General features: G+C 47.2%; 25 non-coding genes across 25 annotated transcripts; all 25 read left to right on the top strand.

Annotated features, from left to right (window-relative positions):
* Window positions 1-37: 37 nt before the first annotated feature.
* TRNAY-GUA (transfer RNA tyrosine (anticodon GUA)) lies at window positions 38-123 on the top strand. The gene is given in 2 exon segments: window positions 38-74; window positions 88-123. It is a non-coding gene; the product is annotated as a tRNA-Tyr (tRNA).
* A 1,332-nt stretch (window positions 124-1,455) lies between these two features.
* On the top strand, window positions 1,456-1,528 carry TRNAA-AGC (transfer RNA alanine (anticodon AGC)). Its single transcript has one exon. It is a non-coding gene; the product is annotated as a tRNA-Ala (tRNA).
* A 106-nt stretch (window positions 1,529-1,634) lies between these two features.
* Window positions 1,635-1,720, top strand: TRNAY-GUA (transfer RNA tyrosine (anticodon GUA)). The gene is given in 2 exon segments: window positions 1,635-1,671; window positions 1,685-1,720. It is a non-coding gene; the product is annotated as a tRNA-Tyr (tRNA).
* Window positions 1,721-3,051: 1,331 nt separating this feature from the next.
* Window positions 3,052-3,124, top strand: TRNAA-AGC (transfer RNA alanine (anticodon AGC)). The gene has a single exon. It is a non-coding gene; the product is annotated as a tRNA-Ala (tRNA).
* A 106-nt stretch (window positions 3,125-3,230) lies between these two features.
* TRNAY-GUA (transfer RNA tyrosine (anticodon GUA)) lies at window positions 3,231-3,316 on the top strand. Its single transcript is given in 2 exon segments — window positions 3,231-3,267; window positions 3,281-3,316. It is a non-coding gene; the product is annotated as a tRNA-Tyr (tRNA).
* A 1,331-nt stretch (window positions 3,317-4,647) lies between these two features.
* On the top strand, window positions 4,648-4,720 carry TRNAA-AGC (transfer RNA alanine (anticodon AGC)). The gene has a single exon. It is a non-coding gene; the product is annotated as a tRNA-Ala (tRNA).
* A 106-nt stretch (window positions 4,721-4,826) lies between these two features.
* Window positions 4,827-4,912, top strand: TRNAY-GUA (transfer RNA tyrosine (anticodon GUA)). The gene is given in 2 exon segments: window positions 4,827-4,863; window positions 4,877-4,912. It is a non-coding gene; the product is annotated as a tRNA-Tyr (tRNA).
* Window positions 4,913-6,242: 1,330 nt separating this feature from the next.
* TRNAA-AGC (transfer RNA alanine (anticodon AGC)) lies at window positions 6,243-6,315 on the top strand. The gene has a single exon. It is a non-coding gene; the product is annotated as a tRNA-Ala (tRNA).
* Window positions 6,316-6,422: 107 nt separating this feature from the next.
* On the top strand, window positions 6,423-6,508 carry TRNAY-GUA (transfer RNA tyrosine (anticodon GUA)). The gene is given in 2 exon segments: window positions 6,423-6,459; window positions 6,473-6,508. It is a non-coding gene; the product is annotated as a tRNA-Tyr (tRNA).
* Window positions 6,509-7,838: 1,330 nt separating this feature from the next.
* Window positions 7,839-7,911, top strand: TRNAA-AGC (transfer RNA alanine (anticodon AGC)). Its single transcript has one exon. It is a non-coding gene; the product is annotated as a tRNA-Ala (tRNA).
* A 106-nt stretch (window positions 7,912-8,017) lies between these two features.
* On the top strand, window positions 8,018-8,103 carry TRNAY-GUA (transfer RNA tyrosine (anticodon GUA)). Its single transcript is given in 2 exon segments — window positions 8,018-8,054; window positions 8,068-8,103. It is a non-coding gene; the product is annotated as a tRNA-Tyr (tRNA).
* Window positions 8,104-9,434: 1,331 nt separating this feature from the next.
* Window positions 9,435-9,507, top strand: TRNAA-AGC (transfer RNA alanine (anticodon AGC)). The gene has a single exon. It is a non-coding gene; the product is annotated as a tRNA-Ala (tRNA).
* A 106-nt stretch (window positions 9,508-9,613) lies between these two features.
* On the top strand, window positions 9,614-9,699 carry TRNAY-GUA (transfer RNA tyrosine (anticodon GUA)). Its single transcript is given in 2 exon segments — window positions 9,614-9,650; window positions 9,664-9,699. It is a non-coding gene; the product is annotated as a tRNA-Tyr (tRNA).
* Window positions 9,700-11,030: 1,331 nt separating this feature from the next.
* Window positions 11,031-11,103, top strand: TRNAA-AGC (transfer RNA alanine (anticodon AGC)). The gene has a single exon. It is a non-coding gene; the product is annotated as a tRNA-Ala (tRNA).
* A 106-nt stretch (window positions 11,104-11,209) lies between these two features.
* Window positions 11,210-11,295, top strand: TRNAY-GUA (transfer RNA tyrosine (anticodon GUA)). Its single transcript is given in 2 exon segments — window positions 11,210-11,246; window positions 11,260-11,295. It is a non-coding gene; the product is annotated as a tRNA-Tyr (tRNA).
* A 1,331-nt stretch (window positions 11,296-12,626) lies between these two features.
* On the top strand, window positions 12,627-12,699 carry TRNAA-AGC (transfer RNA alanine (anticodon AGC)). The gene has a single exon. It is a non-coding gene; the product is annotated as a tRNA-Ala (tRNA).
* A 106-nt stretch (window positions 12,700-12,805) lies between these two features.
* Window positions 12,806-12,891, top strand: TRNAY-GUA (transfer RNA tyrosine (anticodon GUA)). The gene is given in 2 exon segments: window positions 12,806-12,842; window positions 12,856-12,891. It is a non-coding gene; the product is annotated as a tRNA-Tyr (tRNA).
* A 2,925-nt stretch (window positions 12,892-15,816) lies between these two features.
* TRNAA-AGC (transfer RNA alanine (anticodon AGC)) lies at window positions 15,817-15,889 on the top strand. The gene has a single exon. It is a non-coding gene; the product is annotated as a tRNA-Ala (tRNA).
* Window positions 15,890-15,995: 106 nt separating this feature from the next.
* Window positions 15,996-16,081, top strand: TRNAY-GUA (transfer RNA tyrosine (anticodon GUA)). Its single transcript is given in 2 exon segments — window positions 15,996-16,032; window positions 16,046-16,081. It is a non-coding gene; the product is annotated as a tRNA-Tyr (tRNA).
* Window positions 16,082-17,412: 1,331 nt separating this feature from the next.
* TRNAA-AGC (transfer RNA alanine (anticodon AGC)) lies at window positions 17,413-17,485 on the top strand. The gene has a single exon. It is a non-coding gene; the product is annotated as a tRNA-Ala (tRNA).
* A 106-nt stretch (window positions 17,486-17,591) lies between these two features.
* On the top strand, window positions 17,592-17,677 carry TRNAY-GUA (transfer RNA tyrosine (anticodon GUA)). Its single transcript is given in 2 exon segments — window positions 17,592-17,628; window positions 17,642-17,677. It is a non-coding gene; the product is annotated as a tRNA-Tyr (tRNA).
* Window positions 17,678-19,010: 1,333 nt separating this feature from the next.
* On the top strand, window positions 19,011-19,083 carry TRNAA-AGC (transfer RNA alanine (anticodon AGC)). Its single transcript has one exon. It is a non-coding gene; the product is annotated as a tRNA-Ala (tRNA).
* A 106-nt stretch (window positions 19,084-19,189) lies between these two features.
* Window positions 19,190-19,275, top strand: TRNAY-GUA (transfer RNA tyrosine (anticodon GUA)). Its single transcript is given in 2 exon segments — window positions 19,190-19,226; window positions 19,240-19,275. It is a non-coding gene; the product is annotated as a tRNA-Tyr (tRNA).
* Window positions 19,276-20,605: 1,330 nt separating this feature from the next.
* Window positions 20,606-20,678, top strand: TRNAA-AGC (transfer RNA alanine (anticodon AGC)). The gene has a single exon. It is a non-coding gene; the product is annotated as a tRNA-Ala (tRNA).
* Window positions 20,679-22,199: 1,521 nt separating this feature from the next.
* TRNAA-AGC (transfer RNA alanine (anticodon AGC)) lies at window positions 22,200-22,272 on the top strand. The gene has a single exon. It is a non-coding gene; the product is annotated as a tRNA-Ala (tRNA).
* The last annotated feature ends 56 nt before the right edge of the window (window positions 22,273-22,328 follow it).

Genomic DNA, 22,328 nt, shown 5'->3' with positions numbered 1-22,328 from the left:
CTAAAACTAGGAGGCTTTCAAGCATGAGCAAAACATGCCTTCGATAGCTCAGCTGGTAGAGCGGAGGACTGTAGCAGTAAATCAGCAATCCTTAGGTCGCTGGTTCAATTCCGGCTCGAAGGAATTTTTTGTGAATTCTATCGGATGGTTCATCCTCCTGGTCAACACAGCCCAGGTATGCTCCTTCTGTCCATCTACAACAGGTCTTTTAGAAAGGTTTCCTCCGTTGTACCCGAGGAGGTCAAAACAAAGGCAGAGAGCAACAGAGATTTACTTGTTGGGAGAGCAGCTCAGCTGAAACCCAACATGGAATCTTTTCCACCCATAACATGCGATGCCAGCAAAAGAGACCATGGTTCCTGGGAAAACACGGCTAAGCTCCTTCCCTCTATCGACAAAGAGCTCTTTTAGAAAGGTCTCTTCTGTAGTATCTAGGGAGTTCAAAAGGTAGGTAGCGAGCAAGCAACAGGGCTTTTTATTGGAAGAGCAGATGAAAGCCAACGTGGAATCTTCTTCCCCCGTAGCATGCTACTCAAGCAAAAGTGGCCCACGTCCCTGGGTGGGCTTGAACCACCAACCTTTCGGTTAACAGCCGAACGCGCTAACCGATTGCGCCACAGAGACGCAGATGTTTGGCCTTTCCACGGGAACTCCCAGCCAGGCCAGGCGCAGGTTCCTCAGGGGAACCTTTGAACATAATATGACAAAAAGAAATCAGCAAAAACAAAGAGACAATTGCCGGTGCTCAGTAGAGCTCAAGTTGCCGACAATAAGATCCTGCTGTCGGATTCCATCCCATAGACACCCTCCCTTCTAGTCACTTTTCAAAAGTCAGTCGATAAGTACAATTCTCCTCAAGGTAGCAGCATCCAGCAGCAGAGTGGCGCAGCGGAAGCGTGCTGGGCCCATAACCCAGAGGTCGATGGATCGAAACCATCCTCTGCTATGAGATCATTTTCATAGAAGTCGCCAAATCTCTTCTGTCAACACAAACGCGTTTCTGATCAAAAATATAAACCAAAGGCCCAAATCCCTGCTCATCACATGCTGATGGAAAAAGAAGAATTCCCCACGTCACAGCATTTCCTATAGCCCGGGTGTTTTTCAGCCCCACAGCCAAAAAGACCAATGGCTCTGCATGCGTATTTGCTGCGTCGCAACTTTCTTCTCCAAATTATTAAGGCTTTTTTCATGCCTTACCACTCAGTTCTGCACATATGTGCAAAGGGTTTGCTTGGAAGAGGTGTGCATGTATTCATAAGCCCCCCGTCACCCTATAAACTCCTCCGATGATCTTCTACTATGGCAAAATGGTATCCGCACTTAAAAAAAAAAAAAAAAAAGCGATCTACTTTTAGAAATCAGTTGCCATGTAACAATGCAACGTCACACCTGACTTTATGTGAAAGCCACCACAGGGTGTGGGAAGAAAGTAAAGGCAAGTCTACCATGCCAGGGGGATTAGCTCAAGTGGTAGAGCGCTCGCTTAGCATGCGAGAGGTAGCGGGATCGATGCCCGCATTCTCCAAAGCTGATTTTGTTTTTTTCACATGGTAGTAGAGAGTTTCTTTTTACCTCATGCTCAAGGCTCCAACAGCTAAAACTAGGAGGCTTTCAAGCATGAGCAAAACATGCCTTCGATAGCTCAGCTGGTAGAGCGGAGGACTGTAGCAGTAAATCAGCAATCCTTAGGTCGCTGGTTCAATTCCGGCTCGAAGGAATTTTTTGTGAATTCTATCGGATGGTTCATCCTCCTGGTCAACACAGCCCAGGTATGCTCCTTCTGTCCATCTACAACAGGTCTTTTAGAAAGGTTTCCTCCGTTGTACCCGAGGAGGTCAAAACAAAGGCAGAGAGCAACAGAGATTTACTTGTTGGGAGAGCAGCTCAGCTGAAACCCAACATGGAATCTTTTCCACCCATAACATGCGATGCCAGCAAAAGAGACCATGGTTCCTGGGAAAACACGGCTAAGCTCCTTCCCTCTATCGACAAAGAGCTCTTTTAGAAAGGTCTCTTCTGTAGTATCTAGGGAGTTCAAAAGGTAGGTAGCGAGCAAGCAACAGGGCTTTTTATTGGAAGAGCAGATGAAAGCCAACGTGGAATCTTCTTCCCCCGTAGCATGCTACTCAAGCAAAAGTGGCCCACGTCCCTGGGTGGGCTTGAACCACCAACCTTTCGGTTAACAGCCGAACGCGCTAACCGATTGCGCCACAGAGACGCAGATGTCTGGCCTTTCCACGGGAACTCCCAGCCAGGCCAGGCGCAGGTTCCTCAGGGGAACCTTTGAACATAATATGACAAAAAGAAATCAGCAAAAACAAAGAGACAATTGCCGGTGCTCAGTAGAGCTCAAGTTGCCGACAATAAGATCCTGCTGTCGGATTCCATCCCATAGACACCCTCCCTTCTAGTCACTTTTCAAAAGTCAGTCGATAAGTACAATTCTCCTCAAGGTAGCAGCATCCAGCAGCAGAGTGGCGCAGCGGAAGCGTGCTGGGCCCATAACCCAGAGGTCGATGGATCGAAACCATCCTCTGCTATGAGATCATTTTCATAGAAGTCGCCAAATCTCTTCTGTCAACACAAACGCGTTTCTGATCAAAAATATAAACCAAAGGCCCAAATCCCTGCTCATCACATGCTGATGGAAAAAGAAGAATTCCCCACGTCACAGCATTTCCTATAGCCCGGGTGTTTTTCAGCCCCACAGCCAAAAAGACCAATGGCTCTGCATGCGTATTTGCTGCGTCGCAACTTTCTTCTCCAAATTATTAAGGCTTTTTTCATGCCTTACCACTCAGTTCTGCACATATGTGCAAAGGGTTTGCTTGGAAGAGGTGTGCATGTATTCATAAGCCCCCCGTCACCCTATAAACTCCTCCGATGATCTTCTACTATGGCAAAATGGTATCCGCACTTAAAAAAAAAAAAAAAAAGCGATCTACTTTTAGAAATCAGTTGCCATGTAACAATGCAACGTCACACCTGACTTTATGTGAAAGCCACCACAGGGTGTGGGAAGAAAGTAAAGGCAAGTCTACCATGCCAGGGGGATTAGCTCAAGTGGTAGAGCGCTCGCTTAGCATGCGAGAGGTAGCGGGATCGATGCCCGCATTCTCCAAAGCTGATTTTGTTTTTTTCACATGGTAGTAGAGAGTTTCTTTTTACCTCATGCTCAAGGCTCCAACAGCTAAAACTAGGAGGCTTTCAAGCATGAGCAAAACATGCCTTCGATAGCTCAGCTGGTAGAGCGGAGGACTGTAGCAGTAAATCAGCAATCCTTAGGTCGCTGGTTCAATTCCGGCTCGAAGGAATTTTTTGTGAATTCTATCGGATGGTTCATCCTCCTGGTCAACACAGCCCAGGTATGCTCCTTCTGTCCATCTACAACAGGTCTTTTAGAAAGGTTTCCTCCGTTGTACCCGAGGAGGTCAAAACAAAGGCAGAGAGCAACAGAGATTTACTTGTTGGGAGAGCAGCTCAGCTGAAACCCAACATGGAATCTTTTCCACCCATAACATGCGATGCCAGCAAAAGAGACCATGGTTCCTGGGAAAACACGGCTAAGCTCCTTCCCTCTATCGACAAAGAGCTCTTTTAGAAAGGTCTCTTCTGTAGTATCTAGGGAGTTCAAAAGGTAGGTAGCGAGCAAGCAACAGGGCTTTTTATTGGAAGAGCAGATGAAAGCCAACGTGGAATCTTCTTCCCCCGTAGCATGCTACTCAAGCAAAAGTGGCCCACGTCCCTGGGTGGGCTTGAACCACCAACCTTTCGGTTAACAGCCGAACGCGCTAACCGATTGCGCCACAGAGACGCAGATGTCTGGCCTTTCCACGGGAACTCCCAGCCAGGCCAGGCGCAGGTTCCTCAGGGGAACCTTTGAACATAATATGACAAAAAGAAATCAGCAAAAACAAAGAGACAATTGCCGGTGCTCAGTAGAGCTCAAGTTGCCGACAATAAGATCCTGCTGTCGGATTCCATCCCATAGACACCCTCCCTTCTAGTCACTTTTCAAAAGTCAGTCGATAAGTACAATTCTCCTCAAGGTAGCAGCATCCAGCAGCAGAGTGGCGCAGCGGAAGCGTGCTGGGCCCATAACCCAGAGGTCGATGGATCGAAACCATCCTCTGCTATGAGATCATTTTCATAGAAGTCGCCAAATCTCTTCTGTCAACACAAACGCGTTTCTGATCAAAAATATAAACCAAAGGCCCAAATCCCTGCTCATCACATGCTGATGGAAAAAGAAGAATTCCCCACGTCACAGCATTTCCTATAGCCCGGGTGTTTTTCAGCCCCACAGCCAAAAAGACCAATGGCTCTGCATGCGTATTTGCTGCGTCGCAACTTTCTTCTCCAAATTATTAAGGCTTTTTTCATGCCTTACCACTCAGTTCTGCACATATGTGCAAAGGGTTTGCTTGGAAGAGGTGTGCATGTATTCATAAGCCCCCCGTCACCCTATAAACTCCTCCGATGATCTTCTACTATGGCAAAATGGTATCCGCACTTAAAAAAAAAAAAAAAAAGCGATCTACTTTTAGAAATCAGTTGCCATGTAACAATGCAACGTCACACCTGACTTTATGTGAAAGCCACCACAGGGTGTGGGAAGAAAGTAAAGGCAAGTCTACCATGCCAGGGGGATTAGCTCAAGTGGTAGAGCGCTCGCTTAGCATGCGAGAGGTAGCGGGATCGATGCCCGCATTCTCCAAAGCTGATTTTGTTTTTTTCACATGGTAGTAGAGAGTTTCTTTTTACCTCATGCTCAAGGCTCCAACAGCTAAAACTAGGAGGCTTTCAAGCATGAGCAAAACATGCCTTCGATAGCTCAGCTGGTAGAGCGGAGGACTGTAGCAGTAAATCAGTAATCCTTAGGTCGCTGGTTCAATTCCGGCTCGAAGGAATTTTTTGTGAATTCTATCGGATGGTTCATCCTCCTGGTCAACACAGCCCAGGTATGCTCCTTCTGTCCATCTACAACAGGTCTTTTAGAAAGGTTTCCTCCGTTGTACCCGAGGAGGTCAAAACAAAGGCAGAGAGCAACAGAGATTTACTTGTTGGGAGAGCAGCTCAGCTGAAACCCAACATGGAATCTTTTCCACCCATAACATGCGATGCCAGCAAAAGAGACCATGGTTCCTGGGAAAACACGGCTAAGCTCCTTCCCTCTATCGACAAAGAGCTCTTTTAGAAAGGTCTCTTCTGTAGTATCTAGGGAGTTCAAAAGGTAGGTAGCGAGCAAGCAACAGGGCTTTTTATTGGAAGAGCAGATGAAAGCCAACGTGGAATCTTCTTCCCCCGTAGCATGCTACTCAAGCAAAAGTGGCCCACGTCCCTGGGTGGGCTTGAACCACCAACCTTTCGGTTAACAGCCGAACGCGCTAACCGATTGCGCCACAGAGACGCAGATGTCTGGCCTTTCCACGGGAACTCCCAGCCAGGCCAGGCGCAGGTTCCTCAGGGGAACCTTTGAACATAATATGACAAAAAGAAATCAGCAAAAACAAAGAGACAATTGCCGGTGCTCAGTAGAGCTCAAGTTGCCGACAATAAGATCCTGCTGTCGGATTCCATCCCATAGACACCCTCCCTTCTAGTCACTTTTCAAAAGTCAGTCGATAAGTACAATTCTCCTCAAGGTAGCAGCATCCAGCAGCAGAGTGGCGCAGCGGAAGCGTGCTGGGCCCATAACCCAGAGGTCGATGGATCGAAACCATCCTCTGCTATGAGATCGTTTTCATAGAAGTCGCCAAATCTCTTCTGTCAACACAAACGCGTTTCTGATCAAAAATATAAACCAAAGGCCCAAATCCCTGCTCATCACATGCTGATGGAAAAAGAAGAATTCCCCACGTCACAGCATTTCCTATAGCCCGGGTGTTTTTCAGCCCCACAGCCAAAAAGACCAATGGCTCTGCATGCGTATTTGCTGCGTCGCAACTTTCTTCTCCAAATTATTAAGGCTTTTTTCATGCCTTACCACTCAGTTCTGCACATATGTGCAAAGGGTTTGCTTGGAAGAGGTGTGCATGTATTCATAAGCCCCCCGTCACCCTATAAACTCCTCCGATGATCTTCTACTATGGCAAAATGGTATCCGCACTTAAAAAAAAAAAAAAAGCGATCTACTTTTCAGAAATCAGTTGCCATGTAACAATGCAACGTCACACCTGACTTTATGTGAAAGCCACCACAGGGTGTGGGAAGAAAGTAAAGGCAAGTCTACCATGCCAGGGGGATTAGCTCAAGTGGTAGAGCGCTCGCTTAGCATGCGAGAGGTAGCGGGATCGATGCCCGCATTCTCCAAAGCTGATTTTTTTTTTTTTCACATGGTAGTAGAGAGTTTCTTTTTACCTCATGCTCAAGGCTCCAACAGCTAAAACTAGGAGGCTTTCAAGCATGAGCAAAACATGCCTTCGATAGCTCAGCTGGTAGAGCGGAGGACTGTAGCAGTAAATCAGCAATCCTTAGGTCGCTGGTTCAATTCCGGCTCGAAGGAATTTTTTGTGAATTCTATCGGATGGTTCATCCTCCAGGTCAACACAGCCCAGGTATGCTCCTTCTGTCCATCTACAACAGGTCTTTTAGAAAGGTTTCCTCCGTTGTACCCGAGGAGGTCAAAACAAAGGCAGAGAGCAACAGAGATTTACTTGTTGGGAGAGCAGCTCAGCTGAAACCCAACATGGAATCTTTTCCACCCATAACATGCGATGCCAGCAAAAGAGACCATGGTTCCTGGGAAAACACGGCTAAGCTCCTTCCCTCTATCGACAAAGAGCTCTTTTAGAAAGGTCTCTTCTGTAGTATCTAGGGAGTTCAAAAGGTAGGTAGCGAGCAAGCAACAGGGCTTTTTATTGGAAGAGCAGATGAAAGCCAACGTGGAATCTTCTTCCCCCGTAGCATGCTACTCAAGCAAAAGTGGCCCACGTCCCTGGGTGGGCTTGAACCACCAACCTTTCGGTTAACAGCCGAACGCGCTAACCGATTGCGCCACAGAGACGCAGATGTCTGGCCTTTCCACGGGAACTCCCAGCCAGGCCAGGCGCAGGTTCCTCAGGGGAACCTTTGAACATAATATGACAAAAAGAAATCAGCAAAAACAAAGAGACAATTGCCGGTGCTCAGTAGAGCTCAAGTTGCCGACAATAAGATCCTGCTGTCGGATTCCATCCCATAGACACCCTCCCTTCTAGTCACTTTTCAAAAGTCAGTCGATAAGTACAATTCTCCTCAAGGTAGCAGCATCCAGCAGCAGAGTGGCGCAGCGGAAGCGTGCTGGGCCCATAACCCAGAGGTCGATGGATCGAAACCATCCTCTGCTATGAGATCATTTTCATAGAAGTCGCCAAATCTCTTCTGTCAACACAAACGTGTTTCTGATCAAAAATATAAACCAAAGGCCCAAATCCCTGCTCATCACATGCTGATGGAAAAAGAAGAATTCCCCACGTCACAGCATTTCCTATAGCCCGGGTGTTTTTCAGCCCCACAGCCAAAAAGACCAATGGCTCTGCATGCGTATTTGCTGCGTCGCAACTTTCTTCTCCAAATTATTAAGGCTTTTTTCATGCCTTACCACTCAGTTCTGCACATATGTGCAAAGGGTTTGCTTGGAAGAGGTGTGCATGTATTCATAAGCCCCCCGTCACCCTATAAACTCCTCCGATGATCTTCTACTATGGCAAAATGGTATCCGCACTTAAAAAAAAAAAAAAGCGATCTACTTTTCAGAAATCAGTTGCCATGTAACAATGCAACGTCACACCTGACTTTATGTGAAAGCCACCACAGGGTGTGGGAAGAAAGTAAAGGCAAGTCTACCATGCCAGGGGGGATTAGCTCAAGTGGTAGAGCGCTCGCTTAGCATGCGAGAGGTAGCGGGATCGATGCCCGCATTCTCCAAAGCTGATTTTGTTTTTTTCACATGGTAGTAGAGAGTTTCTTTTTACCTCATGCTCAAGGCTCCAACAGCTAAAACTAGGAGGCTTTCAAGCATAAGCAAAACATGCCTTCGATAGCTCAGCTGGTAGAGCGGAGGACTGTAACAGTAAATCAGCAATCCTTAGGTTGCTGGTTCAATTCCGGCTCGAAGGAATTTTTTGTGAATTCTATCGGATGGTTCATCCTCCTGGTCAACACAGCCCAGGTATGCTCCTTCTGTCCATCTACAACAGGTCTTTTAGAAAGGTTTCCTCCGTTGTACTCGAGGAGGTCAAAACAAAGGCAGAGAGCAACAGAGATTTACTTGTTGGGAGAGCAGCTCAGCTGAAACCCAACATGGAATCTTTTCCACCCATAACATGCGATGCCAGCAAAAGAGACCATGGTTCCTGGGAAAACACGGCTAAGCTCCTTCCCTCTATCGACAAAGAGCTCTTTTAGAAAGGTCTCTTCTGTAGTATCTAGGGAGTTCAAAAGGTAGGTAGCGAGCAAGCAACAGGGCTTTTTATTGGAAGAGCAGATGAAAGCCAACGTGGAATCTTCTTCCCCCGTAGCATGCTACTCAAGCAAAAGTGGCCCACGTCCCTGGGTGGGCTTGAACCACCAACCTTTCGGTTAACAGCCGAACGCGCTAACCGATTGCGCCACAGAGACGCAGATGTCTGGCCTTTCCACGGGAACTCCCAGCCAGGCCAGGCGCAGGTTCCTCAGGGGAACCTTTGAACATAATATGACAAAAAGAAATCAGCAAAAACAAAGAGACAATTGCCGGTGCTCAGTAGAGCTCAAGTTGCCGACAATAAGATCCTGCTGTCGGATTCCATCCCATAGACACCCTCCCTTCTAGTCACTTTTCAAAAGTCAGTCGATAAGTACAATTCTCCTCAAGGTAGCAGCATCCAGCAGCAGAGTGGCGCAGCGGAAGCGTGCTGGGCCCATAACCCAGAGGTCGATGGATCGAAACCATCCTCTGCTATGAGATCATTTTCATAGAAGTCGCCAAATCTCTTCTGTCAACACAAACGTGTTTCTGATCAAAAATATAAACCAAAGGCCCAAATCCCTGCTCATCACATGCTGATGGAAAAAGAAGAATTCCCCACGTCACAGCATTTCCTATAGCCCGGGTGTTTTTCAGCCCCACAGCCAAAAAGACCAATGGCTCTGCATGCGTATTTGCTGCGTCGCAACTTTCTTCTCCAAATTATTAAGGCTTTTTTCATGCCTTACCACTCAGTTCTGCACATATGTGCAAAGGGTTTGCTTGGAAGAGGTGTGCATGTATTCATAAGCCCCCCGTCACCCTATAAACTCCTCCGATGATCTTCTACTATGGCAAAATGGTATCCGCACTTAAAAAAAAAAAAAAAGCGATCTACTTTTCAGAAATCAGTTGCCATGTAACAATGCAACGTCACACCTGACTTTATGTGAAAGCCACCACAGGGTGTGGGAAGAAAGTAAAGGCAAGTCTACCATGCCAGGGGGGATTAGCTCAAGTGGTAGAGCGCTCGCTTAGCATGCGAGAGGTAGCGGGATCGATGCCCGCATTCTCCAAAGCTGATTTTGTTTTTTTCACATGGTAGTAGAGAGTTTCTTTTTACCTCATGCTCAAGGCTCCAACAGCTAAAACTAGGAGGCTTTCAAGCATGAGCAAAACATGCCTTCGATAGCTCAGCTGGTAGAGCGGAGGACTGTAACAGTAAATCAGCAATCCTTAGGTTGCTGGTTCAATTCCGGCTCGAAGGAATTTTTTGTGAATTCTATCGGATGGTTCATCCTCCTGGTCAACACAGCCCAGGTATGCTCCTTCTGTCCATCTACAACAGGTCTTTTAGAAAGGTTTCCTCCGTTGTACTCGAGGAGGTCAAAACAAAGGCAGAGAGCAACAGAGATTTACTTGTTGGGAGAGCAGCTCAGCTGAAACCCAACATGGAATCTTTTCCACCCATAACATGCGATGCCAGCAAAAGAGACCATGGTTCCTGGGAAAACACGGCTAAGCTCCTTCCCTCTATCGACAAAGAGCTCTTTTAGAAAGGTCTCTTCTGTAGTATCTAGGGAGTTCAAAAGGTAGGTAGCGAGCAAGCAACAGGGCTTTTTATTGGAAGAGCAGATGAAAGCCAACGTGGAATCTTCTTCCCCCGTAGCATGCTACTCAAGCAAAAGTGGCCCACGTCCCTGGGTGGGCTTGAACCACCAACCTTTCGGTTAACAGCCGAACGCGCTAACCGATTGCGCCACAGAGACGCAGATGTCTGGCCTTTCCACGGGAACTCCCAGCCAGGCCAGGCACAGGTTCCTCAGGGGAACCTTTGAACATAATATGACAAAAAGAAATCAGCAAAAACAAAGAGACAATTGCCGGTGCTCAGTAGAGCTCAAGTTGCCGACAATAAGATCCTGCTGTCGGATTCCATCCCATAGACACCCTCCCTTCTAGTCACTTTTCAAAAGTCAGTCGATAAGTACAATTCTCCTCAAGGTAGCAGCATCCAGCAGCAGAGTGGCGCAGCGGAAGCGTGCTGGGCCCATAACCCAGAGGTCGATGGATCGAAACCATCCTCTGCTATGAGATCATTTTCATAGAAGTCGCCAAATCTCTTCTGTCAACACAAACGCGTTTCTGATCAAAAATATAAACCAAAGGCCCAAATCCCTGCTCATCACATGCTGATGGAAAAAGAAGAATTCCCCACGTCACAGCATTTCCTATAGCCCGGGTGTTTTTCAGCCCCACAGCCAAAAAGACCAATGGCTCTGCATGCGTATTTGCTGCGTCGCAACTTTCTTCTCCAAATTATTAAGGCTTTTTTCATGCCTTACCACTCAGTTCTGCACATATGTGCAAAGGGTTTGCTTGGAAGAGGTGTGCATGTATTCATAAGCCCCCCGTCACCCTATAAACTCCTCCGATGATCTTCTACTATGGCAAAATGGTATCCGCACTTAAAAAAAAAAAAAAAGCGATCTACTTTTCAGAAATCAGTTGCCATGTAACAATGCAACGTCACACCTGACTTTATGTGAAAGCCACCACAGGGTGTGGGAAGAAAGTAAAGGCAAGTCTACCATGCCAGGGGGGATTAGCTCAAGTGGTAGAGCGCTCGCTTAGCATGCGAGAGGTAGCGGGATCGATGCCCGCATTCTCCAAAGCTGATTTTGTTTTTTTCACATGGTAGTAGAGAGTTTCTTTTTACCTCATGCTCAAGGCTCCAACAGCTAAAACTAGGAGGCTTTCAAGCATGAGCAAAACATGCCTTCGATAGCTCAGCTGGTAGAGCGGAGGACTGTAGCAGTAAATCAGCAATCCTTAGGTCGCTGGTTCAATTCCGGCTCGAAGGAATTTTTTGTGAATTCTATCGGATGGTTCATCGTCCTGGTCAACACAGCCCAGGTATGCTCCTTCTGTCCATCTACAACAGGTCTTTTAGAAAGGTTTCCTCCGTTGTACCCGAGGAGGTCAAAACAAAGGCAGAGAGCAACAGAGATTTACTTGTTGGGAGAGCAGCTCAGCTGAAAACCAACATGGAATCTTTTCCACCCATAACATGCGATGCCAGCAAAAGAGACCATGGTTCCTGGGACAACACGGCTAAGCTCCTTCCCTCTATCGACAAAGAGCTCTTTTAGAAAGGTCTCTTCTGTAGTATCTAGGGAGTTCAAAAGGTAGGTAGCGAGCAAGCAACAGGGCTTTTTATTGGAAGAGCAGATGAAAGCCAACGTGGAATCTTCTTCCCCCGTAGCATGCTACTCAAGCAAAAGTGGCCCACATCCCTGGGTGGGCTTGAACCACCAACCTTTCGGTTAACAGCCGAACGCGCTAACCGATTGCGCCACAGAGACGCAGATGTCTGGCCTTTCCACGGGAACTCCCAGCCAGGCCAGGCGCAGGTTCCTCAGGGGAACCTTTGAACATAATATGACAAAAAGAAATCAGCAAAAACAAAGAGACAATTGCCGGTGCTCAGTAGAGCTCAAGTTGCCGACAATAAGATCCTGCTGTCGGATTCCATCCCATAGACACCCTCCCTTCTAGTCACTTTTCAAAAGTCAGTCGATAAGTACAATTCTCCTCAAGGTAGCAGCATCCAGCAGCAGAGTGGCGCAGCGGAAGCGTGCTGGGCCCATAACCCAGAGGTCGATGGATCGAAACCATCCTCTGCTATGAGATCATTTTCATAGAAGTCGCCAAATCTCTTCTGTCAACACAAACGCGTTTCTGATCAAAAATATAAACCAAAGGCCCAAATCCCTGCTCATCACATGCTGATGGAAAAAGAAGAATTCCCCACGTCACAGCATTTCCTATAGCCCGGGTGTTTTTCAGCCCCACAGCCAAAAAGACCAATGGCTCTGCATGCGTATTTGCTGCGTCGCAACTTTCTTCTCCAAATTATTAAGGCTTTTTTCATGCCTTACCACTCAGTTCTGCACATATGTGCAAAGGGTTTGCTTGGAAGAGGTGTGCATGTATTCATAAGCCCCCCGTCACCCTATAAACTCCTCCGATGATCTTCTACTATGGCAAAATGGTATCCGCACTTAAAAAAAAAAAAAAAGCGATCTACTTTTCAGAAATCAGTTGCCATGTAACAATGCAACGTCACACCTGACTTTATGTGAAAGCCACCACAGGGTGTGGGAAGAAAGTAAAGGCAAGTCTACCATGCCAGGGGGGATTAGCTCAAGTGGTAGAGCGCTCGCTTAGCATGCGAGAGGTAGCGGGATCGATGCCCGCATTCTCCAAAGCTGATTTTGTTTTTTTCACATGGTAGTAGAGAGTTTCTTTTTACCTCATGCTCAAGGCTCCAACAGCTAAAACTAGGAGGCTTTCAAGCATGAGCAAAACATGCCTTCGATAGCTCAGCTGGTAGAGCGGAGGACTGTAGCAGTAAATCAGCAATCCTTAGGTCGCTGGTTCAATTCCGGCTCGAAGGAATTTTTTGTGAATTCTATCGGATGGTTCATCGTCCTGGTCAACACAGCCCAGGTATGCTCCTTCTGTCCATCTACAACAGGTCTTTTAGAAAGGTTTCCTCCGTTGTACCCGAGGAGGTCAAAACAAAGGCAGAGAGCAACAGAGATTTACTTGTTGGGAGAGCAGCTCAGCTGAAAACCAACATGGAATCTTTTCCACCCATAACATGCGATGCCAGCAAAAGAGACCATGGTTCCTGGGACAACACGGCTAAGCTCCTTCCCTCTATCGACAAAGAGCTCTTTTAGAAAGGTCTCTTCTGTAGTATCTAGGGAGTTCAAAAGGTAGGTAGCGAGCAAGCAACAGGGCTTTTTATTGGAAGAGCAGATGAAAGCCAACGTGGAATCTTCTTCCCCCGTAGCATGCTACTCAAGCAAAAGTGGCCCACATCCCTGGGTGGGCTTGAACCACCAACCTTTCGGTTAACAGCCGAACGCGCTAACCGATTGCGCCACAGAGACGCAGATGTCTGGCCTTTCCACGGGAACTCCCAGCCAGGCCAGGCGCAGGTTCCTCAGGGGAACCTTTGAACATAATATGACAAAAAGAAATCAGCAAAAACAAAGAGACAATTGCCGGTGCTCAGTAGAGCTCAAGTTGCCGACAATAAGATCCTGCTGTCGGATTCCATCCCATAGACACCCTCCCTTCTAGTCACTTTTCAAAAGTCAGTCGATAAGTACAATTCTCCTCAAGGTAGCAGCATCCAGCAGCAGAGTGGCGCAGCGGAAGCGTGCTGGGCCCATAACCCAGAGGTCGATGGATCGAAACCATCCTCTGCTATGAGATCATTTTCATAGAAGTCGCCAAATCTCTTCTGTCAACACAAACGCGTTTCTGATCAAAAATATAAACCAAAGGCCCAAATCCCTGCTCATCACATGCTGATGGAAAAAGAAGAATTCCCCACGTCACAGCATTTCCTATAGCCCGGGTGTTTTTCAGCCCCACAGCCAAAAAGACCAATGGCTCTGCATGCGTATTTGCTGCGTCGCAACTTTCTTCTCCAAATTATTAAGGCTTTTTTCATGCCTTACCACTCAGTTCTGCACATATGTGCAAAGGGTTTGCTTGGAAGAGGTGTGCATGTATTCATAAGCCCCCCGTCACCCTATAAACTCCTCCGATGATCTTCTACTATGGCAAAATGGTATCCGCACTTAAAAAAAAAAAAAAGCGATCTACTTTTCAGAAATCAGTTGCCATGCAACAATGCAACGTCACACCTGACTTTATGTGAAAGCCACCACAGGGTGTGGGAAGAAAGTAAAGGCAAGTCTACCATGCCAGGGGGGATTAGCTCAAGTGGTAGAGCGCTCGCTTAGCATGCGAGAGGTAGCGGGATCGATGCCCACATTCTCCAAAGCTGATTTTGTTTTTTTCACATGGTAGTAGAGAGTTTCTTTTTACCTCATGCTCAAGGCTCCAACAGCTAAAACTAGGAGGCTTTCAAGCATGAGCAAAACATGCCTTCGATAGCTCAGCTGGTAGAGCGGAGGACTGTAGCAGTAAATCAGCAATCCTTAGGTCACTGGTTCAATTCCGGCTCGAAGGAATTTTTTGTGAATTCTATCGGATGGTTCATCCTCCTGGTCAACACAGCCCAGGTATGCTCCTTCTGTCCATCTACAACAGGTCTTTTAGAAAGGTTTCCTCCGTTGTACCCGAGGAGGTCAAAACAAAGGCAGAGAGCAACAGAGATTTACTTGTTGGGAGAGCAGCTCAGCTGAAAACCAACATGGAATCTTTTCCACCCATAACATGCGATGCCAGCAAAAGAGACCATGGTTCCTGGGACAACACGGCTAAGCTCCTTCCCTCTATCGACAAAGAGCTCTTTTAGAAAGGTCTCTTCTGTAGTATCTAGGGAGTTCAAAAGGTAGGTAGCGAGCAAGCAACAGGGCTTTTTATTGGAAGAGCAGATGAAAGCCAACGTGGAATCTTCTTCCCCCGTAGCATGCTACTCAAGCAAAAGTGGCCCACATCCCTGGGTGGGCTTGAACCACCAACCTTTCGGTTAACAGCCGAACGCGCTAACCGATTGCGCCACAGAGACGCAGATGTCTGGCCTTTCCACGGGAACTCCCAGCCCAGCCAGGCGCAGGTTCCTCAGGGGAACCTTTGAACATAATATGACAAAAAGAAATCAGCAAAAACAAAGAGACAATTGCCGGTGCTCAGTAGAGCTCAAGTTGCCGACAATAAGATCCTGCTGTCGGATTCCATCCCATAGACACCCTCCCTTCTAGTCACTTTTCAAAAGTCAGTCGATAAGTACAATTCTCCTCAAGGTAGCAGCATCCAGCAGCAGAGTGGCGCAGCGGAAGCGTGCTGGGCCCATAACCCAGAGGTCGATGGATCGAAACCATCCTCTGCTATGAGATCATTTTCATAGAAGTCGCCAAATCTCTTCTGTCAACACAAACGCGTTTCTGATCAAAAATATAAACCAAAGGCCCAAATCCCTGCTCATCACATGCTGATGGAAAAAGAAGAATTCCCCACGTCACAGCATTTCCTATAGCCCGGGTGTTTTTCAGCCCCACAGCCAAAAAGACCAATGGCTCTGCATGCGTATTTGCTGCGTCGCAACTTTCTTCTCCAAATTATTAAGGCTTTTTTCATGCCTTACCACTCAGTTCTGCACATATGTGCAAAGGGTTTGCTTGGAAGAGGTGTGCATGTATTCATAAGCCCCCCGTCACCCTATAAACTCCTCCGATGATCTTCTACTATGGCAAAATGGTATCCGCACTTAAAAAAAAAAAAAAGCGATCTACTTTTCAGAAATCAGTTGCCATGTAACAATGCAACGTCACACCTGACTTTATGTGAAAGCCACCACAGGGTGTGGGAAGAAAGTAAAGGCAAGTCTACCATGCCAGGGGGGATTAGCTCAAGTGGTAGAGCGCTCGCTTAGCATGCGAGAGGTAGCGGGATCGATGCCCGCATTCTCCAAAGCTGATTTTGTTTTTTTCACATGGTAGTAGAGAGTTTCTTTTTACCTCATGCTCAAGGCTCCAACAGCTAAAACTAGGAGGCTTTCAAGCATGAGCAAAACATGCCTTCGATAGCTCAGCTGGTAGAGCGGAGGACTGTAGCACTAAATCAGCAATCCTTAGGTCGCTGGTTCAATTCCGGCTCGAAGGAATTTTTTGTGAATTCTATCGGATGGTTCATCCTCCTGGTCAACACAGCCCAGGTATGCTCCTTCTGTCCATCTACAACAGGTCTTTTAGAAAGGTTTCCTCCGTTGTACCCGAGGAGGTCAAAACAAAGGCAGAGAGCAACAGAGATTTATTTGTTGGGAGAGCAGCTCAGCTGAAACCCAACATGGAATCTTTTCCACCCATAACATGCGATGCCAGCAAAAGAGACCATGGTTCCTGGGAAAAGACGGCTAAGCTCCTTCCCTCTATCGACAAAGAGCTCTTTTAGAATGGTCTCTTCTGTAGTATCTAGGGAGTTCAAAAGGTAGGTAGCGAGCAAGCAACAGGGCTTTTTATTGGAAGAGTAGATGAAAGCCAACGTGGAATCTTCTTCCCCCGTAGCATGCTACTCAAGCAAAAGTGGCCCAAATCCCTGGGTGGGCTTGAACCACCAACCTTTCGGTTAACAGCCGAACGCGCTAACCGATTGCGCCACAGAGACGCAGGTGTCTGGCCTTTCCACGGGAACTCCCAGCCAGGCCAGGCGCAGGTTCCTCAGGGGAACCTTTGAACATAATATGACAAAAAGAAATCAGCAAAAACAAAGAGACAATTGCCGGTGCTCAGTAGAGCTCAAGTTGCCGACAATAAGATCCTGCTGTCGGATTCCATCCCATAGACACCCTCCCTTCTAGTCACTTTTCAAAAGTCAGTCGATAAGTACAATTCTCCTCAAGGTAGCAGCATCCAGCAGCAGAGTGGCGCAGCGGAAGCGTGCTGGGCCCATAACCCAGAGGTCGATGGATCGAAACCATCCTCTGCTATGAGATCATTTTCATAGAAGTCGCCAAATCTCTTCTGTCAACACAAACGCGTTACTGATCAAAAATATAAACCAAAGGCCCAAATCCCTGCTCATCACATGCTGATGGAAAAAGAAGAATTCCCCACGTCACAGCATTTCCTATAGCCCGGGTGTTTTTCAGCCCCACAGCCAAAAAGACCAATGGCTCTGCATGCGTATTTGCTGCGTCGCAACTTTCTTCTCCAAATTATTAAGGCTTTTTTCATGCCTTACCACTCAGTTCTGCACATATGTGCAAAGGGTTTGCTTGGAAGAGGTGTGCATGTATTCATAAGCCCCCCGTCACCCTATAAACTCCTCCGATGATCTTCTACTATGGCAAAATGGTATCCGCACTTAAAAAAAAAAAAAAAGCGATCTACTTTTCAGAAATCAGTTGCCATGTAACAATGCAACGTCACACCTGACTTTATGTGAAAGCCACCACAGGGTGTGGGAAGAAAGTAAAGGCAAGTCTACCATGCCAGGGGGGATTAGCTCAAGTGGTAGAGCGCTCGCTTAGCATGCGAGAGGTAGCGGGATCGATGCCCGCATTCTCCAAAGCTGATTTTGTTTTTTTCACATGGTAGTAGAGAGTTTCTTTTTACCTCATGCTCAAGGCTCCAACAGCTAAAACTAGGAGGCTTTCAAGCATAAGCAAAACATGCCTTCGATAGCTCAGCTGGTAGAGCGGAGGACTGTAGCAGTAAATCAGCAATCCTTAGGTCGCTGGTTCAATTCCGGCTCGAAGGAATTTTTTGTGAATTCTATCGGATGGTTCATCCTCCTGGTCAACACAGCCCAGGAATGCTCCTTCTGTCCATCTACAACAGGTCTTTTAGAAAGGTTTCCTCCGTTGTACCCGAGGAGGTCAAAACAAAGGCAGAGAGCAACAGAGATTTACTTGTTGGGAGAGCAGCTCAGCTGAAAACCAACATGGAATCTTTTCCACCCATAACATGCGATGCCAGCAAAAGAGACCATGGTTCCTGGGAAAACACGGCTAAGCTCCTTCCCTCTATCGACAAAGAGCTCTTTTAGAAAGGTCTCTTCTGTAGTATCTAGGGAGTTCAAAAGGTAGGTAGCGAGCAAGCAACAGGGCTTTTTATTGGAAGAGCAGATTAAAGCCAACGTGGAATCTTCTTCCCCCGTAGCATGCTACTCAAGCAAAAGTGGCCCACGTCCCTGGGTGGGCTTGAACCACCAACCTTTCGGTTAACAGCCAAACGCGCTAACCGATTGCGCCACAGAGATGCAGATGTCTGGCCTTTCCACGGGAACTCCCAGCCAGGCCAGGCGCAGGTTCCTCAGGGGAACCTTTGAACATAATATGACAAAAAGAAATCAGCAAAAACAAAGAGACAATTGCCGGTGCTCAGTAGAGCTCAAGTTGCCGACAATAAGATCCTGCTGTCGGATTCCATCCCATAGACACCCTCCCTTCTAGTCACTTTTCAAAAGTCAGTCGATAAGTACAATTCTCCTCAAGGTAGCAGCATCCAGCAGCAGAGTGGCGCAGTGGAAGCGTGCTGGGCCCATAACCCAGAGGTCGATGGATCGAAACCATCCTCTGCTATGAGATCATTTTCATAGAAGTCGCCAAATCTCTTCTGTCAACACAAACGCGTTTCTGATCAAAAATATAAACCAAAGGCCCAAATCCCTGCTCATCACATGCTGATGGAAAAAGAAGAATTCCCCACGTCACAGCATTTCCTATAGCCCGGGTGTTTTTCAGCCCCACAGCCAAAAAGACCAATGGCTCTGCATGCGTATTTGCTGCGTCGCAACTTTCTTCTCCAAATTATTAAGGCTTTTTTCATGCCTTACCACTCAGTTCTGCACATATGTGCAAAGGGTTTGCTTGGAAGAGGTGTGCATGTATTCATAAGCCCCCCGTCACCCTATAAACTCCTCCGATGATCTTCTACTATGGCAAAATGGTATCCGCACTTAAAAAAAAAAAAAAAAAGCGATCTACTTTTCAGAAATCAGTTGCCATGTAACAATGCAACGTCACACCTGACTTTATGTGAAAGCCACCACAGGGTGTGGGAAGAAAGTAAAGGCAAGTCTACCATGCCAGGGGGGATTAGCTCAAGTGGTAGAGCGCTCGCTTAGCATGCGAGAGGTAGCGGGATCGATGCCCGCATTCTCCAAAGCTGATTTTGTTTTTTTCACATGGTAGTAGAGAGTTTCTTTTTACCTCATGCTCATGGCTCCAACAGCTAAAACTAGGAGGCTTTCAAGCATGAGCAAAACATGCCTTCGATAGCTCAGCTGGTAGAGCGGAGGACTGTAGCAGTAAATCAGCAATCCTTAGGTCGCTGGTTCAATTCCGGCTCGAAGGAATTTTTTGTGAATTCTATCGGATGGTTCATCCTCCTGGTCAACACAGCCCAGGTATGCTCCTTCTGTCCATCTACAACAGGTCTTTTAGAAAGGTTTCCTCCGTTGTACCCGAGGAGGTCAAAACAAAGGCAGAGAGCAACAGAGATTTACTTGTTGGGAGAGCAGCTCAGCTGAAACCCAACATGGAATCTTTTCCACCCATAACATGCGATGCCAGCAAAAGAGACCATGGTTCCTGGGAAAACACGGCTAAGCTCCTTCCCTCTATCGACAAAGAGCTCTTTTAGAAAGGTCTCTTCTGTAGTATCTAGGGAGTTCAAAAGGTAGGTAGCGAGCAAGCAACAGGGCTTTTTATTGGAAGAGCAGATGAAAGCCAACGTGGAATCTTCTTCCCCCGTAGCATGCTACTCAAGCAAAAGTGGCCCACGTCCCTGGGTGGGCTTGAACCACCAACCTTTCGGTTAACAGCCGAACGCGCTAACCGATTGCGCCACAGAGACGCAGATGTCTGGCCTTTCCACGGGAACTCCCAGCCAGGCCAGGCGCAGGTTCCTCAGGGGAACCTTTGAACATAATATGACAAAAAGAAATCAGCAAAAACAAAGAGACAATTGCCGGTGCTCAGTAGAGCTCAAGTTGCCGACAATAAGATCCTGCTGTCGGATTCCATCCCATAGACACCCTCCCTTCTAGTCACTTTTCAAAAGTCAGTCGATAAGTACAATTCTCCTCAAGGTAGCAGCATCCAGCAGCAGAGTGGCGCAGCGGAAGCGTGCTGGGCCCATAACCCAGAGGTCGATGGATCGAAACCATCCTCTGCTATGAGATCATTTTCATAGAAGTCGCCAAATCTCTTCTGTCAACACAAACGCGTTTCTGATCAAAAATATAAACCAAAGGCCCAAATCCCTGCTCATCACATGCTGATGGAAAAAGAAGAATTCCCCACGTCACAGCATTTCCTATAGCCCGGGTGTTTTTCAGCCCCACAGCCAAAAAGACCAATGGCTCTGCATGCGTATTTGCTGCGTCGCAACTTTCTTCTCCAAATTATTAAGGCTTTTTTCATGCCTTACCACTCAGTTCTGCACATATCTGCAAAGGGTTTGCTTGGAAGAGGTGTGCATGTATTCATAAGCCCCCCGTCACCCTATAAACTCCTCCGATGATCTTCTACTATGGCAAAATGGTATCCGCACTTAAAAAAAAAAAAAAAGCGATCTACTTTTAGAAATCAGTTGCCATGTAACAATGCAACGTCACACCTGACTTTATGTGAAAGCCACCACAGGGTGTGGGAAGAAAGTAAAGGCAAGTCTACCATGCCAGGGGGGATTAGCTCAAGTGGTAGAGCGCTCGCTTAGCATGCGAGAGGTAGCGGGATCGATGCCCGCATTCTCCAAAGCTGATTTTTTTTTTTCACATGGTAGTAGAGAGTTTCTTTTTACCTCATGCTCAAGGCTCCAACAGCTAAAACTAGGAGGCTTTCAAGCATGAGCAAAACATGCCTTCGATTGCTCAGCTGGTAGAGCGGAGGACTGTAGCAGTAAATCAGCAATCCTTAGGTCGCTGGTTCAATTCCGGCTCGAAGGAATTTTTTGTGAATTCTATCGGATGGTTCATCCTCCTGGTCAACACAGCCCAGGTATGCTCCTTCTGTCCATCTACAACAGGTCTTTTAGAAAGGTTTCCTCCGTTGTACCCGAGGAGGTCAAAACAAAGGCAGAGAGCAACAGAGATTTACTTGTTGGGAGAGCAGCTCAGCTGAAACCCAACATGGAATCTTTTCCACCCATAACATGCGATGCCAGCAAAAGAGACCATGGTTCCTGGGAAAACACGGCTAAGCTCCTTCCCTCTATCGACAAAGAGCTCTTTTAGAAAGGTCTCTTCTGTAGTATCTAGGGAGTTCAAAAGGTAGGTAGCGAGCAAGCAAAAGGGCTTTTTATTGGAAGAGCAGATGAAAGCCAACGTGGAATCTTCTTCCCCCGTAGCATGCTACTCAAGCAAAAGTGGCCCACGTCCCTGGGTGGGCTTGAACCACCAACCTTTCGGTTAACAGCCGAACGCGCTAACCGATTGCGCCACAGAGACGCAGATGTCTGGCCTTTCCACGGGAACTCCCAGCCAGGCCAGGCGCAGGTTCCTCAGGGGAACCTTTGAACATAATATGACAAAAAGAAATCAGCAAAAACAAAGAGACAATTGCCGGTGCTCAGTAGAGCTCAAGTTGCCGACAATAAGATCCTGCTGTCGGATTCCATCCCATAGACACCCTCCCTTCTAGTCACTTTTCAAAAGTCAGTCGATAAGTACAATTCTCCTCAAGGTAGCAGCATCCAGCAGCAGAGTGGCGCAGCGGAAGCGTGCTGGGCCCATAACCCAGAGGTCGATGGATCGAAACCATCCTCTGCTATGAGATCATTTTCATAGAAGTCGCCAAATCTCTTCTGTCAACACAAACGCGTTTCTGATCAAAAATATAAACCAAAGGCCCAAATCCCTGCTCATCACATGCTGATGGAAAAAGAAGAATTCCCCACGTCACAGCATTTCCTATAGCCCGGGTGTTTTTCAGCCCCACAGCCAAAAAGACCAATGGCTCTGCATGCGCATTTGCTGCGTCGCAACTTTCTTCTCCAAATTATTAAGGCTTTTTTCATGCCTTACCACTCAGTTCTGCACATATGTGCAAAGGGTTTGCTTGGAAGAGGTGTGCATGTATTCATAAGCCCCCCGTCACCCTATAAACTCCTCCGATGATCTTCTACTATGGCAAAATGGTATCCGCACTTAAAAAAAAAAAAAAAGCGATCTACTTTTAGAAATCAGTTGCCATGTAACAATGCAACGTCACACCTGACTTTATGTGAAAGCCACCACAGGGTGTGGGAAGAAAGTAAAGGCAAGTCTACCATGCCAGGGGGGATTAGCTCAAGTGGTAGAGCGCTCGCTTAGCATGCGAGAGGTAGCGGGATCGATGCCCGCATTCTCCAAAGCTGATTTTGTTTTTTTCACATGGTGGTAGAGAGTTTCTTTTTACCTCATGCTC

This window comes from Anomaloglossus baeobatrachus, chromosome 3, assembly GCF_048569485.1.
Source record: "Anomaloglossus baeobatrachus isolate aAnoBae1 chromosome 3, aAnoBae1.hap1, whole genome shotgun sequence".
NCBI classification, from domain to species: Eukaryota; Metazoa; Chordata; class Amphibia; order Anura; family Aromobatidae; genus Anomaloglossus; species Anomaloglossus baeobatrachus.
The sequence above is the reverse complement of the archived record's forward strand: the minus strand, read 5'-3'. Positions and strand labels throughout refer to the sequence as shown.